Source organism: Trichosurus vulpecula, chromosome 3 (genome assembly GCF_011100635.1).
Source record: "Trichosurus vulpecula isolate mTriVul1 chromosome 3, mTriVul1.pri, whole genome shotgun sequence".
NCBI classification, from domain to species: domain Eukaryota; kingdom Metazoa; phylum Chordata; class Mammalia; order Diprotodontia; family Phalangeridae; genus Trichosurus; species Trichosurus vulpecula.
Window position 1 is genome coordinate 248,565,466 of NC_050575.1, and position 15,936 is coordinate 248,581,401.

A 15,936-nucleotide genomic window follows, 5' to 3' on the forward strand; every position below is an offset into this window, starting at 1 on the left:
GTACTTCCAGGGCAGAGATTGTCTTTATAAGTAAATTTGTTTGCTTGTTTGTTTTTTGCAGGTGGGAAGGCAGGGCGATTGGGGTTAAGTGACTTGCTCAAGGTCACACAGCTAGTAAGTGTGTCAAGTGTCTGAGGTTGGATTTGAACTCAGGTCCTCCTGACTCCAGGGCCAGTGCTCTACTCACTAGAGCCACCTAGCTGCCCCCATAAGTAAATTTGCAATCCCATTGCTTAGCACACTGCCTGGAACATTGTAAGCCTTTAATGCATGCTTGTGGACTGACTGACTGGAAGGGACATTGGAGTTGTGAAGGCTAAGATGGTAGAGGGCAGATGCTCCCAAATTAGAAAATCTTCAAGTTTGAGTCTGTCCGAGGCCAAACCAGATAGTTTGGAGACATTCCTCACCAGAAGGTTGACTGTTTGCCAGTTATTACTACAGCCACACTGTCTTACATCCAATTATGGACTATAAAGATTGGAAAAGAGCTCCCAGGTGATTTAGTAGTCCACCTTATCCCTGAATGAGAGTCCCCTCTACAAAATCCCTGGTAAGTGTTTATCTAGCCTTTGCTTGAAGTGAGAATGAACGTAGTACCCCTGAGACAGCCCATCCTACTTTTGAATAGCTAAGATTGCAGGAAATTTTTCTTTAGATGAAATATAAATTTGCTTCTCTAAAATTTCAGCCCATTATTCCTAGATATGCCTCTGGGGCCAAGCAGAATAAGTCTAAACCTTCCACACAACAACTCTTCACATACTTAAAGAATACTAGCCTTTGTTACTCACTTTTCTCTTCTCCAGGGTAAACATTCCCATTCTCTTCAAATGATAACTAGATGGCCTGGTCTCTAGCACTCTCATCACCTGGTTCATTCTCTTTTAGATATGCTCCAGCTTGTCTATATCCTTCTTCAAATGTTTTAGGGATGCTCTTTTGTTATTGCAGTCAGTTTTCAACGATTCCTCTCCCAGGAAGATATTTCCTATGTTTCTTAGATGGAAACTATGAACCAAGAGAAGTAAGAAAATCCTTCACAAGGTACTCAGGGCCTTCGTGTCCAAAGAGTTTGTGACACAAGGGTTACTATTATTACTACTACTAAAATGTCATCATCGTCATCAATCAATCAACATTTATTAAGTGTCTACTATGTGCCAGGTACTGTTCTAAGAACTAGGGAGACAAAAAGGGGCAAAAGACAGTTTATAATCTAATGTGGGAGACAACATGCAAAAAAGTGTGTATGTGCGTGCTCAGAATAAATAGGAAGTTATTAACAGAGGGAAGGCACTGGAAAGGGCTGAGGAAGGCTTCCAGTAAAAGATGGGAATTTAGTTGGAAATTTAAGGAAGCCAGGGAGGTCAGTATTCAGATTAGAGGAGGGGGAGCATTCCAAATATGGGGACAGCTAGAGGACATACCCAGAGCCAAGAGGTGGGAGAGTGTTGTTTGTGGAACAGCCAGGAGGCCAGTGTCACTGAATCGAGGAGTACATGTTGGGTGGCAATGTATAAACCTGGAAAGGTAGAAGGGGGCTAGGTTATGAAGGGCTTTGAAGGGTGAACAGCGTATTTTGTATTTGCTCCTGAAGGCAATAGAGAGCCACTGGAGTTTATTGAATAAGGGGGTAACATGATTAGACCTACACTTTAGGAAAATCACTTTAGTGGCTTAATGAGAATGGCTTGGAATGGGGAGAGAGTTGAGGCAGGCAGACTTACCAGCAGGCTTATTGCAATAGTCTAGGCACGAGGTGATGAGGGCCTTCACCAGGGTGGTGGTAGTGTCAGAGGAGAGAAGGAGGTGAATTCTAGAGGTGTCGAGAAGGTGAAACCTATAGGCTTTGGCAGCAGATTGAATAAGAGGGGTGAGAGATAGGGAAGAATCCAGGATAACTCCTAGGCTGCAAGCCTGAGGGACTGGGAAGATGGTGTTGCCCTCTATAGCAATAGGGAAGGGGGTGGAGATTTAGGGAGAAAGATAATGAGTTCCATTTTGGACATATTGAGTATAAGATAGAGTAACAGGTTCTTTATATACATATTTTTAGGGCAGCATTCCTATGCTAAACATTATTCGAAGTAACATGTGAAACAAAGAAAAGAAAGATGGCTATTCATAAAACACAGGTGGTTATACAAAATGAATAGTATGCTTGTTTCGGAAAAATGTGTATACTTAGTTACAGGAGACAGATAAGAGAGTTATTGTCTGAGTATAGTTGGTGTCACTAACCTAAAGAAATCTGCTCATCAGGCCAAGTAGGGAGGAGAACTTTCCCAAGATGCTGGAATCCTTCATCTTCAGCAGCAAATTCTTTTTTTTTTTTTTTGTATTTATAAGAGGAGAAAGAGACACGGAAGGACGATAGCTTCTTCAATGGGTCTTGCAGTTCACTAGGAGCCATTTACAGCAAAATGGCTGATACAGAACAAAAAAGAGTCAGCATGCCTTGAAGCAAGGCTGTTTTTAAGGAGGAGAAACTAGGAGAGAGTAGTGTCCCAAAAGCCTAAAGAGAAGAGAATATCAAGAAGGAGAGGCTGATCAACAGAGTCAAAGGCTATAGAAAGGTCAAGGAGAATGTGGATTGAGAAATGACCATTGGATTTGTTAACTAAGAGATCATTAGTAGCTTTGGAGAGAAGAGTTTCAGTGCAATGGTAAGGTCAGAAGCCAGATTGTAAGGGGTTAAGAAGGAAGTGAGAGGAAAGAAAGTGGAGGGACCTATTATAGATGGCCTTTTTAAAGAATTTAGCTACAAAAGGCAAAAAAAGATTATAAGATGATAGTTAGCAGGGCGGAAGGATCAAGTGAGGACTTTTTTGGGGGATAGGAGAGACATGGGCAAGTTTGTAGTTGGGAAGGGAAGGAACCAATCAATTGAGAGAGACTGAAAATAAGTGAAAAAGTAGAGATAACAGAGGGGACAGTGTATTAGAGGAAACCGGGTTGGAATGGAATCACTTGAACAAGTAAAGAGGTTATCCTTGGTAAGGAGTAAGGCCACTTCATCATGTGAGACAGGGGTGAAGGAGGAGATAGGAGACAGTAGAAGAATGCATATAAGTGACATGATCCGAGAAAGAAGGGAGAAAAGGGAACTCGTCACAAATAGCCTCATTCTTTTTTGCTATAAAATATGAAGCAAGATTCATGGGAGGTTTGAGGGATGAAAAGGTTTGGAAGAGCTGCTTTGGAGAGTGAGATAGTGAGTTGATAAGGGAGGTATAGTTCCCATCTGAACAGCAGCTTGCGTTTGTCCATGGTACCTTGTAGGAGTTTTCTTATTTATCTGGTCAGTCCAGATCTTTAATTTTACCAGCACAGGGTGCCATTTTCCTGGTGTAGAAAGTCACTCCACTCTTGTGATACAATGGAAATAGCACTCACTTTTGAGTCAGACGGACTTGTTTTGAGTCATGATTCTTACACTTATGTTGGACAACTCACTTAACTCTTTCTGGGCCTTAATTTACTTATTTACTTATTGGTATAATAATACAATTTACTTGTTTGTATAACAAGGGTGATAAGTTGGCCTCTGAGGGTCCTTCCAACTCTGTGGTCCATGAAGTTCATCAAGTCATTTGTAACTGATAGTTAAAAATATTTAAATGTTTATTATCTCATTTGGTCTTTATGAAAACTCTGTCAGGTAAGTGGTTTATATATTATCCCATTTTTCAGATGAGGAAACTAAGGTTTAGAGGGGGAAAGTGAATCCAAGTCTGGTGATAGGTACTCCATACATATTTGTTGGCTTAACAGTGATTATATGAATGAATGAATGTAGTGAGGCTTGGAAAGAATGAATACACAAATCAATTCAGTTTTGTATATGGAAAAGCTGAAAAATATGTATTATAATACTTTTTAAAAGGCTTAATATCCCATTATTTTATGTATATCTTAAAGTACTTTAATTATTATATTAAATATAGTTATTTTATTAATAACTTCAAGATTGAAATAAGTTATTAATACTTCTGAAAATAACAAGGGTTCATAAAAGAAAAAGCGAATCAAAATACAAAATTGTCAATTATAAATTGAGTAAAACTCTGACAAATATGAAATCAAAGGACTTTAAGAAAAGCTGATCTTTAAATGAAATGAAAAAAACTTGATAAAATACTGTATATATATTTATAAATTGAATAAAGATAATATATGAACCAACCAATATAATCACCTGTGTATGTATTTTATTCCATCTTTTTTCTACCACTGTTTTTTATATTGAAAAATACAGTTGATTTGTGGAAGAGCAGTAATGACTGGAAGAGTATAGCTGGGGCCATCCCATTCCCATGGAGCATACTCAGAGTGACCAGTCCTGGTTCTGGGAGATAACTTGGAAGCTGTGTGGGGCCTGCTTCCAGTAATGTATGACACTGAGGGGCTTACACCGTGAGACAATGAGTCCTCTTAGTGTCTAGGGAGCCAGAAAAACTGAAGACTCAGTGAATACACAAAATAGAGTGGCCATTCCCCTCATCCTCTCTTCTTTTCTGGCTGTAAACTGTTCGAGACTGATTCAAGTGATGTCCTAGAAGACAGGTAGGGGTGGGGTGGGATTGATACATTCCTCTATCTTTGCATCCATGTAGCTGTAAACACATGGTATCTAAAATAAATGTTCAGTCTTAGGCAAGCTTAAGACTGGGTTTAGGCTGCTTCTTTTTTGTTTATCTTTTCTTGATCTTAGGCAGATGAGTATCCCCAAGTAGATGTGCCTAGATTTGAAAAGGACTTTTTAAGTTCAAGAAGAAGAGAAGATAAAGGACCATTGAACACTGGGAACTGTTAGCAGGTAGGCTCTTACTTTAGAGGAGGGAGTTGAATCCTCTGAAGAAGATGTGGTCACTTGGGTTAAAAGAATGATGATGTGGATCCACAAGTGACAACATCAGAGCTCTTCAGGAAAGTCTGAGGAAGAAGAGAGGAATAGTGGTAGCTGGTGATTGCCTGCTGAGGGAGACTGAAGCAGAAATCTGTTCACTTGACATTAATAATGGAAATCTGCATCTCCTTAGTGTTTGTACCCTGGAACAAGATGGGCTAATACTTGTCAAATCTGCTGACCACTACTCACTTCTGGTGATTCACGAGGCAATCAAATGATACTTCCAGAAGTAACCTAGCAAACATTATTAGGTATTACGAAGTCTTGGACAAGAAATTAGACTTTAGGGTGATGAGAAGATTTAAGGTAGGGGCTTTAGAAGAGAGGTCATTTTGGGAAATGAACTTCTGGATAAAAAAAAGTGCTCAAAGTTATCTTCCATGCAGATGCCAAAGTTCTTTTCTATACAATAAACTCTAGTGATTCTCTATTGCCCTTAGTATAAAATATAAAATCCTCTGTTTATGAGTCCTTCACAGCACATCCCCAACCTACCTCCATTCCAGTGTCTTTATACAAGATTCCTCTTCCTTCACTCAACAGTCTCCAGGGGTGAGGAACCTGTGGCCTTGAGGCCACATGTGGCCTTCTAGGGTCTTTGGCGCAGCCTTTTGACTAAGTCCAAGTTTTACAGAACAAATTCTTTTATTAAGGTGATTTGTTCTGTGAAGTTTGGATTCAATCAAAGGGCTGCACTTGAGTACCTAGGTTTCCCACCCCTGGCTCTAGCCAAACTGATCTTCGTATATATTGTATCATACATAGTGCTCCATCTCTCATCTCAGTCTCCTGGAATCCTTTTCTTCCTCCAAGGCTCAGTTAAAGCACCACTTTATCAAGCCTTTCCTGATTCTCTCAACTTCTGGTGAGTTGAAAGAGATCCCTGTGGCCATTTAGTTCAACCCACTCCTGAAAAAGAATCCCTTCTACAATATATCTCAAATGTGGACATCTAGCCTTTGCATGTAAACCTCCAAAGGAGAAATCCCCTTTCACTTCTGGGTATCTTTCATTATTAGGAAAATTTTCTTTATTTCAAATCTAAATTTGCCTCATTCAACTTAGTTTTGCTTTTCTTAAAAAAAACCCAACACTTTATTTATTTTAATTTTTAAAATTTCATTTGATTTTTCAATTATCAAATACCTATTCCCCTCTTCCCCATTTCCCCCAGGGCAGGCTAAGGGGAAGAAAAAACAAAATCCTTATAACATATAGTCAAGCAAAAAAAACTTCCACAAATCCACATATCAGCCATGCCCAAAATTGAATGTCTCATATTGAATATCAGTCCATCACCTTTCTGTGAGGAGATAAGCAGCATTGTTCATTAACGGTCTTCTGGAATCACTATGTTGATCACAGTTCTTAAATATTTCAAAATTGTTTGTACAGTGTTGATGTTAGTAGTATAAATTATTCTTTTGGTTCTGCTTACTTGCATTTTGCATCAGCCCGTAATGGTCTTCCCAGGTTTCTCTGAACATCTTTGTTCATACAATAGTATTTCATTACATTGACATACCATAGTTTGCTCATCCTTTACCCAGTAGATGCTCCTCATAGCTCCTACTTCTATGCCACAAAAAGAGCTGCTATAAATATTTTTGCACATATAGGACAATTTCTCTTGTTAGATCTCCTAGAAATATAGGTCTAGTTTTACTGGGTTTACTAGTATTTTACTAGTATTTTTATGTAGTAAAATTTTGTAAAGTAGGTTTATTGGATCAAGGATATGCACAGCTGAGTAATTTTTGGGGGCAGTGTTCCAAATCTTTTTACAAAATGGCTGTACCAATTCACAATATCAGCTCCTCTAATATCTTTTTTTGGTCAACATTGCCTTTATGATGGGTGTGAAGTGAAACCTCAGAGTTGCTTTAATTTGCATATATATGTATATATTTTTGGGAGCATTTTTTTCATATGGCTAAAAACAGCCTGTTTTTTTCCCACTGAAAAGTGTCTGTTCATATCTTTTGATCATTTCTCAAGTAGGGAATGGCTTTTATTCTTATAAATGTGAATCAGTTCTTTAAATATCTTGGAAATGAGACCTATATCAGAGAAATTTGCTTTCTAAGCTTAGCTGCACTGGATTTGCATGAACACTTTTTATTTTATGTAATCAAAATTGTCTGTTTTATCCTTCTGTGATCCTCTCTCTCTCTCCTGTTTGGTTGTGAGCTGTTGTCTGTGTTCTTAGACCTGAAAGGGAATTTATTCCTTCTTCTTCTCCACATATTGTTTCTAATTTTGCTTCTGAGACCAAACAAAACAGGTTGCACATGTTTCACATGACAGCCTTCCAAATACTTAAACACTATTACTTCTCTTCTCAGGCTAAACCTTCTTAGTCTTTTCAACAGATTCTCCCTTACGTGGCATAATCTTGAGGTCTTTTACTATCTTTGTCACCCTCCTCTGGAAGCTCTCCAGCTTATCTGTCCTTCTAAAATGTGGCACCAAGTACAGAACACAATATTCCAGATGTGGTCTGATTGCGACAGAATGCAGCAAAACTACTATCTCTATTGTCCTGGATTTAATGTGTCTCTAATGCAGCCAAAGACTATTAGGGTTTTTTTTGTTTGTTTTCTTTCTTTGTGTTCTTTTCTTTTGTTACAATATCAAACTTGCCCATGCACTTAACTAAACAACTCATACTTTTTTTTTCACAACTGCTGTTCGTTCTTGGATGCCTCTTTCATCTTATGCTTGTGCAGCAGACTTAAAAACAAATTTTGTTTCAATCAGCAAAAAGATGTCTTCTCACTCTCCTACTCCATCCCCTTAAACCATTGAAAACAAAAGAAAAATAAAACCTTTTACAAATAGGTATACTTGATCAAAACACATTTCTATCCTTGCCATGTTCAAAACACATTTGTCTCTTTCTGTACTCTGTCATTTTTGAGATCATAGCCCAGTATTGCTTTTCTCACCCTTTTATTGACTATGAGGGCTATTTCATTTCTTCTAAGGGATTCTTGCCTACAGTAGTACATGTAGTGACCATCTGATTTAAATTCACCCACGCCTGCCCATCTAAGTTCACTGACATCCAAGATGTTGATGTTTAATCTTTCCATCTCCTGTTTGACCACATCCAGCTTACTTTGGTTCGTAGATATTACATTCCAGGTTCCTATGCAATACTGATTATTACAGCATTGGACTTTTTTTGTCTCTAGACAAATCCACAGTTGAGCTTCCTTTCAGCTTTGGCCCAGCTGCTTCATTAGTTCTGGAGTTACTTGTAGTTGTCCTCTGCTCTTCCCCACTAGTGTGCTAGATATCTTCTGAGCTGTGGGTCTCATCTTCTGATATCATTTTTTTAATTTTAGTACTGTTCCTAGGGTTTTCTTGGCAAAGATACTGGAATGGTTTGCCATTTGCTACTCTATTGGATCATCTTTTGTCAGAACTCTCCCCTATGACCTGTCCAGCATAGCTCATAGTTTCATTGAGCCATGCAAGCCCCTCCACCACAACAAGGAAGTGATGCTATGGCAAATCTCAACAGCACAATAAAAAGCAGAGCCATCACCCTATAGTCAAAACTATGATTCTTCCAGTAGCAATGTATGGCTGTGAGAGTTGGACTATAAGGAAAGCTGAGTGCTGCAGAGTTGACACTTTCAAATTGTGGTCCTGGAGAAGTCTTAATAGTCTCTTAGACAGCAAGATCAAATCAGTCAATACTTAAATAAATTAATTTAGACAATTCACTGATACTGAAGCTTGAGCTTAAATACATTTGCCACATAATGAGAAGACGGGACCCATTGAAAAAGACCCTGGTATTGGGAAAGATTGAAGACAAAAGGAGAAGGGGATGATAGAGAATAAGATGGATAGATAGTGTCATGGAAACAACAAACATGAGCTAGGACAGACATTGAGGGTCTGGTATGGTCTGGTCCATAGGGTCACGAAGAGTCAGACATGACTGAACAACTGAACAACAAATAATCTATCCTCCCTCTAAATCCTCCTCCCTTTTTTTCGCCTTTCCCTCATTTCTTATTCACTCTTATTGAGTGAACTGTATTTCTGTGCCCAACTCTCTCTCTCTCTCTCTCTCTCTCTCTCTCTCTCTCTCTCTCTCTCTATATATATATATATATATATATATATATATATATATATATACATGTATTCTTCCTTTTTATGATCAGTTCAAATGAAAGTGGGGTTTTATTTAACCTGGAAGATCTGGAATTTGGTTATAATGTACCTGTGAATTTTCATTTTGGGATTTCTCTTAGGCAGTGACCTATGGATTTTTCCTATTTCCACTTTGCCTTCTGGTTCTAAGGACTCTGGGCAGTTTTCTTTGGAGTTTTTTTTAAGATTTTTTTATTTTTAGTTTACAACACTCAGTTCCACAGATTTTTGAGTTCCAAATTTTCTTCCCCTCCCTCACCTTCCCCCTCCCCCCCAAATGGCATGGAATCCTGTATTTCTTCTACATATACCTTGGCATTAAACTTATTTACACAATAGTCAAGTTGTAAAGAAGAATTATGATCAATGGAATGGATCATGTGAAAGAAGAAACAACCCCCCCAAAAAAGATATAGAAAAAAAAGGGAGCAGATAGTTTCCTTCAATCTGCATTCAGACTCCATAGTTCTCTATCTGGATGTAGATAGCTCTTTCCATCATGAGACCTTTGGGGCTGTCTTTGAACCTTGTATTGCTGAAAAGAGCCAAGTTTATCAAAGTTAGTCATCACAGAATCAATATGTCTGTGGTTGTGTACAATGTTCTCCTGGTTCTGCTCTTCTCATTCACCATTATATCATACAGTGCTTTCCAGGTTATTATGAAGCCCATATCTTCCCCATTTCTTATAGCACAATAGTATTCCATTACCTTCATATACCACAACTTGTTTAGTCATTCCCCATTTGATGGGTATCCCCTTGATTTCCAGTTCTTTGCTACCACAAAAAGAGCTGCTATAAATATTTTTGTACATATGTGCCCCTTTCCCACCTGTGTGATCTCTTTGGGATACAGCCCTAGAAGTGGCATTGCTGGGTCAAAGGGTATGCACATTTTTATAGCCCTCTGGTATAGTTCCAAATTGCTCTCCAGAATGGCTGGATCCATTCACAACTCCACCAGCAATGTAACAGTGTCCCAATTTTCCCACATCCTTTCCAGCATTTATCATTTTCCTGTTGTGTCTTGTTAGCCAATCTGACAGGAGAGATGTGGTACCTCAGAGTTGTTTTGATTTGCATTTCTCTAATAAGTAGTGATTTAGAGCATTTTTTCATATGCCTATAGATAGCTTTAATTTCTTCCTCTGAAAACTGCCTGTTCATATCCTTTGACCATTTCTCAATTGGGGAATGACTTGTATTCCTATAAACTTGGCTCAGTTCCCTGTATATTTTAAATATGAGACCTTTATCAGAGACACTGGTTGTAAAGATTTTCTTCCAATTTTCTGCTTCCCTCCTAATCTTTGTTGCATTGGCTTTGTTTATACAAAACCTTTTCAATTTAACATAATCAAAATTATCCATTTTGCATTTTGTAATGCTCTCTATCTCTTGTTGGGTCATGAATCCTTCCCTTTCCCATAAATCTGACAGGTAAACTATTCTTTGCTCTCCCAAACTGCTTATAGTATCAGCCTTTATTCCTAAATCATGAACCCATTTTGACTTTATTTTGGTATATGGTGTAAGTTATTGGTCTATGCCCAATTTCTGCCACACCATTTTCCAATTTTCCTAGCAGTTTTTGTGAAATAGTGAGTTCTTAGCCCAGAAGCTGGATTCTTTGGGTGATAAGAGTAGATTGCTATAGTTGTTGACTACTACAACTTGTGCACCTAACCTATTCCACTGATCCACCACTCTGCTTCTTAGCCAGCACCAAATAGTTTTGATGACTGCTGCTTTATAGTACAGTTTAATATCTGGTATGGCTAAGCCTCCTTTCCCTAGCATTTCTCTTCATTAATTCCCTTGAAATTCTGGACTTTTTGTTCTTCCAGATGAATTTTGTTAATATTTTATCTAGCTCTGTAAAAATAATTTTTTGGTAGTTTGATTGGTATGGCACTAAATAAGTAAATTAATTTAGGTAAAATTGTCATTTTTATTATATTAGCTCAGCCTAACCATGAGCAACTGATGTTTTTCCATTTATTTAGATCTGAAAAGTGTTTCATAATTGTGTTCATATAGACCCTAGGTTTGTCTTGGCAGGCAGACTCCCAAATATTTCATAGTGTCTACAGCAACTTTAAATGGAATTTCTCTTTCTATTTCTTGCTGTTGGGCTTTGTTAGTAATATATAGGAATTCTAAGGATTTATGTGGTGCTATTTGGTATCCTGCAACTTTGCTAAAGTCGTTTATTATTTCAAGTAGTTTTTTACTTGATTCTCTAGGATTCTCTAAGTAAATCATCATATCATCTGCAAAGAGTGATAACTTAATTTCTTCTTTGCCTATTCTAATTCCTTCAATTTCTTTTTCTTCTCTTATGGCTAGAGCTAACATTTTTGTTCCAAATTGAATAACAGGGGTGATAATGGACATCCTTGTTTCACCCCCGATCTCATTAGGAATGCATCTAGCTTATGCCCATTACATATAATGCTTGCTAATGGTTTTAGGTAGATGCTATTTATAATTTTAAGGAAGACACCATTTATTCCTATGCTTTCTAGTGTTTTTATTAGGAATGGGTTTTGTGTTCTGTCAAAAGCTTTTTCTACATCTATTGAGATAATCATATAGTTTCTGCTAGTTTTGTTGTTGATATGATCAATTATGCTGAGAGATTTCCTAATATTGAACAGCTTTGTATTCCTGGAATAAATCCTACCTGGTCATAGTGTATTATTCTTGTGATAAGTTGCTGCAGTCTTTTTGCTAATATTTTATTTAAAATTTTTGCATCAGTATTCGTTAGGGAAAGTGGTCTATAATTTTCTTTCTCTGTTTTGACTCTTCCTGGTTTAGGTATTAGTACCATATTTGTGTCATAAAAAGAATTTGGTAGGACTCCTTCTTTACCTATTTTCCCAAATAGTCTATAAAGTATGGGAATTAATTGTTGTTTAAATGTTTGATAGAATTCATGTGTAAAACCATCTGGCCCTGGAGATTTTTTCCTAGGGGGTTCATTGATGGCTTGTTCAATTTCTTTTTCTGAGATGGGGTTATTTAGGTATTTTACTTCCTCTTCTGTTAACCTGGGCAATATATATTTTTGTAAATATTTATCCATTTCCCTAAGGTTGTCAAATTTATGGGCATACAATTGGGCAAAATAATTCTTAATTATTGTTTTAATTTCCTCTTCGTTGGAGGTGAATTCACCCTTTTCATTTTTGATACTGGTAATTTGATTTTCTTCTTTCTTTTTTTAATCAAATCAACCAAAGGTTTATCGATTTTATTGGTTTTTTTCATAAAACCAGATCTTACTTTTATTTATTAGTTCAATAGATTTCTTGATTTCAATTTTATTAATCTCTCCTTTGATTTTCAGTATTTTTAATTTGGTATTTAATTGGGGATTTTCAATTTGTTCTTTTTGTAGCTTTTTCAGTTGCTTGCCCATTTCATTGATCTCCTTTTTATCTATTTTATTCATGTAAGAATTTAGAGATAATAAAACTTCCCCTAAGAACTGCTTTTCCTGCATCCCATAAATTTTGGCATGTTGTCTCATTATTGTCATTCTCTTGAATGAAGGTATTAATTGTTTCTAGGATTTGCTCTTTGGCCCACTCATTCTTTAGCATTAGATTATTTAGTCTCCAATTAATTTTTAGTTTATCTTTCCATGGTTCTTTATTACAAATAATTTTTTATTGCATTATGATCTGAAAAAGGATGCATTGACTATTTCTGCCTTTCTGCACTGGATTGTGAGGTTTTTATGCCCTAGTACATGGTCAGTTTTTGAGTATGTGCCATGTACTGTTGAGAAAAAAGTATATTCCTTTTTTTCCCCATTTGGTTTTCTCCAGAGGTCTATCATATCTGCCTTTTCTAAAATTCTATTCACCTCCTTAACTTCTTTCTTGTTTATTTTGAGGTTAGATTTATCAAGTTCAGAGAGGGGGAGGTTGAGGTCCCCCACTAGTATGGTTTTGCTGTCTATTTCTTTCTGTAATTCCTTTAACTTCTCCTCTAAGAACGTGTATGCTATGCCACTTGGTGCATATATGTTAAGTAATGATATTGCTTCATTGTCTATGGTGCCTTTCAGCAGGATATATGTCTTTCCTTATCTTTTTAATTAGATCTATCTTTGCTTTTGCTTTGTCTGAGATTAGGATTGCAAGCCCTGCTTTTTTTTTTAACTTTAGAAGCACAATACATTCTACTCCAGCCTTTTACTTTTATGCTATGTGTATCCCCTTGGTTCAAATGTGTTTCTTATAAACAACATATTATAGGATTATGTTTTTTAATCCATTCAGCTATCCACCCCCATTTTATGGGAGAGTTCATGCCATTCACATTCACAGTTATGATTATTATCTGTGTCTTTTTCTCCATCTCATTCACCCCCCCATTTATGCTTTTATTTCTCCCCTCTCCCTTCCACTCCTCACAAGAGTTTTGCTTTTAACTGCTACCTTCCTCAGTTTACCCTCGCTATTGATTCCCCTCCTTTATTTTACCCTTTTCCCCTTGCTACTTCTTCCCTCCCTTCTGACTATGCCCCCTTTCTCCTTTCCCCTCCTACTGCCTGTGGGACAAGTTTGATTTCTATACTTCTCAGAGTATGTTATTCCCTTCTTGAACCAAATCTGATGAGAATAAGCCTCAAATATAGGTCTTCTCCCTCCCTTCTTTCCCTCTACCATACTTTGTTTTTGTGCCTCTTTGTGTGATGAAATTTATCCTTTTCTACTACCTCCTTATCTGTTCTCCCAGATCCATCCCTTTACATCCCATAATTATGTTTTTTATCATTATATCAGTTATTTTATACTGACATCCACAGTCTATGTATATCCCTTTCAATTGTCATAATAACTGTACTATTTTCAAGACTGACATACATATAACATATATAAAACAATATAATCCTATATATGGATATAAACAGTTTGCCCTTTTTGATTAACAAGATTTTCTTTCCCCCTGTTTACCTTTTTATGTCTCTCTTGAGTTTTGTATTTGAAGATCAAATTTTCCATTGACCTCTGGCTTTTTCATCAGGAGGATCTGGAATTCTCTTATTTCATTCAATGTCCATCTCCTTGCCTGAAAAATTATGCTCAATTTTGCTGGTTAGTTGATCCTTGGTTGTAGTCCAAGCTCCTTTGCCTTTAGGAATATCATATTCCAATTTCTCCTGTCATTTAATGTAGGAGCTGAAAGATCCTGCATGATCCTGACTGTAGTTCCATGATATTTAAATTGTTTCTTTCTGGCTGCTTGCAGTATTTTCTCCTTGACCTGAAAATTCTGGAATTTGGCTATAATACTTCTTGGAGTTTTCAATTTGGGATCTCTTTTAGGGGGTGATTGGTGGATTCTTTTGATGACAATTTTCCCCTCAGGTTCTAGGACCTCGGGGCAGTTATCTTTGATGATTTCTTGGAAGATACTACCTAGGCTCTTTTTTTCATCATGGCTTTCCAGTAAACCAATAATTCTTAGATTGTCTCTCCTGGATCTATTTTCCAGGTCAGTTGTTTTTCCAATTATATATTTCATATTTTCTTCTTTTTTTTCATTCTTTAGATTTTGTTTGACTGACTCTTGATGCCTCATAGAGTCATTAGCTTCTACTTGCTCAATTCTAATTTTTAATGAATTGTTGTTTTCATTTTGCTTCTGGGCCTCCTTTTACATTTGGTTTATTTTATTTTTCAGGATGTCATTTTCTCTAACTAGATTCTGAATCTCCTTAGCTATTTTGCCAATTTTACTCTTTAAAGATTTGTTTTTGTCAGTGATTTTTTTTTCCATTTTTTCTTTAACCTCTCTAATCTGGTTTTTAAAATCCTTCTTGAGCTCTTCTAGGAACGCTTTTTGGGCTTGAGACCAGTTCACATTCCCTTTTGAGGTTTTGGATGTGGGTATAGTATCCATGCTGTCCTCTTCTGAATTGGTATTTTGATCTTCCCTGTCTCCATAAAAAAGAATCAATAGTCCTTGGTTTCCTAGAGTTCTTCTTCTTCATATTAACTTTTTTCTGGCTTTAAAGTGGATTTCTACTTTTGGGGTTCAGGGGGCTCTGTCCCAGGCTACTTGTTCTGGGAATTGTGGGCATAGTTATGGGCACTGTGTGTTATGGCCTCTGGTTTTGTGAGGTGTGGGTGAGGGGTGGTCTGGCTCCTGGAAGTCTCCTCTTTCCTTAATGCTGCAGTACAGTCTTTTTCTGCACTGATATCTGATGCCTGACACTTCCCCTAGCTGTGTGAAGGCACATCTGGGGTCCTGGTGTTGACGATTGCTGGCTCTGCCCTCCTAAGGCTCCAGAACTATCACTATTCTGCTGAGGTGGGGCCTGCTAGGACACCTCTCTTCCTGCGCTAGTCTCCTTCCACCACCACGACAAGGGCCCTCTCCCCAACTTCTCAAGCTAAAGGGCTACTGAAGCCCCATGTCTGGCTCTTCTATTTCAAAGTTTCTCCCTAAGGAGTATTATCTGGGTTAGGGAGGAAGGGAGGGTTGAGAGCTGTTTTTAGCTGCCCTTTATGGCTCCCAGAAGTTCAAGAAGGTGCGTTTCAAACTTTGACTGCTGGTTGCAAGCCTCAGGTGTAGTTGTTCTCCCGGCCTTGGATGCTGTGCTGCTTCCTCCTGTAGCTCTGACAGACTCCCGTTCTGGGCTGGGAGGCCTGGGTATCACCACCAGTTTCGAGTTCCCAGCATTCTTCCTTCACTGGCTGATTTCCACAGCTGCTTCAGCTTTGGTGTGGTCTGGTGTAGCTCCGTGTGCTGGGCACTCTCCCCAGACTACAGATCTGTCCTGTTGAGAACTCTCCTGGCTTGGAAGTTTGCCACACTCAGTCT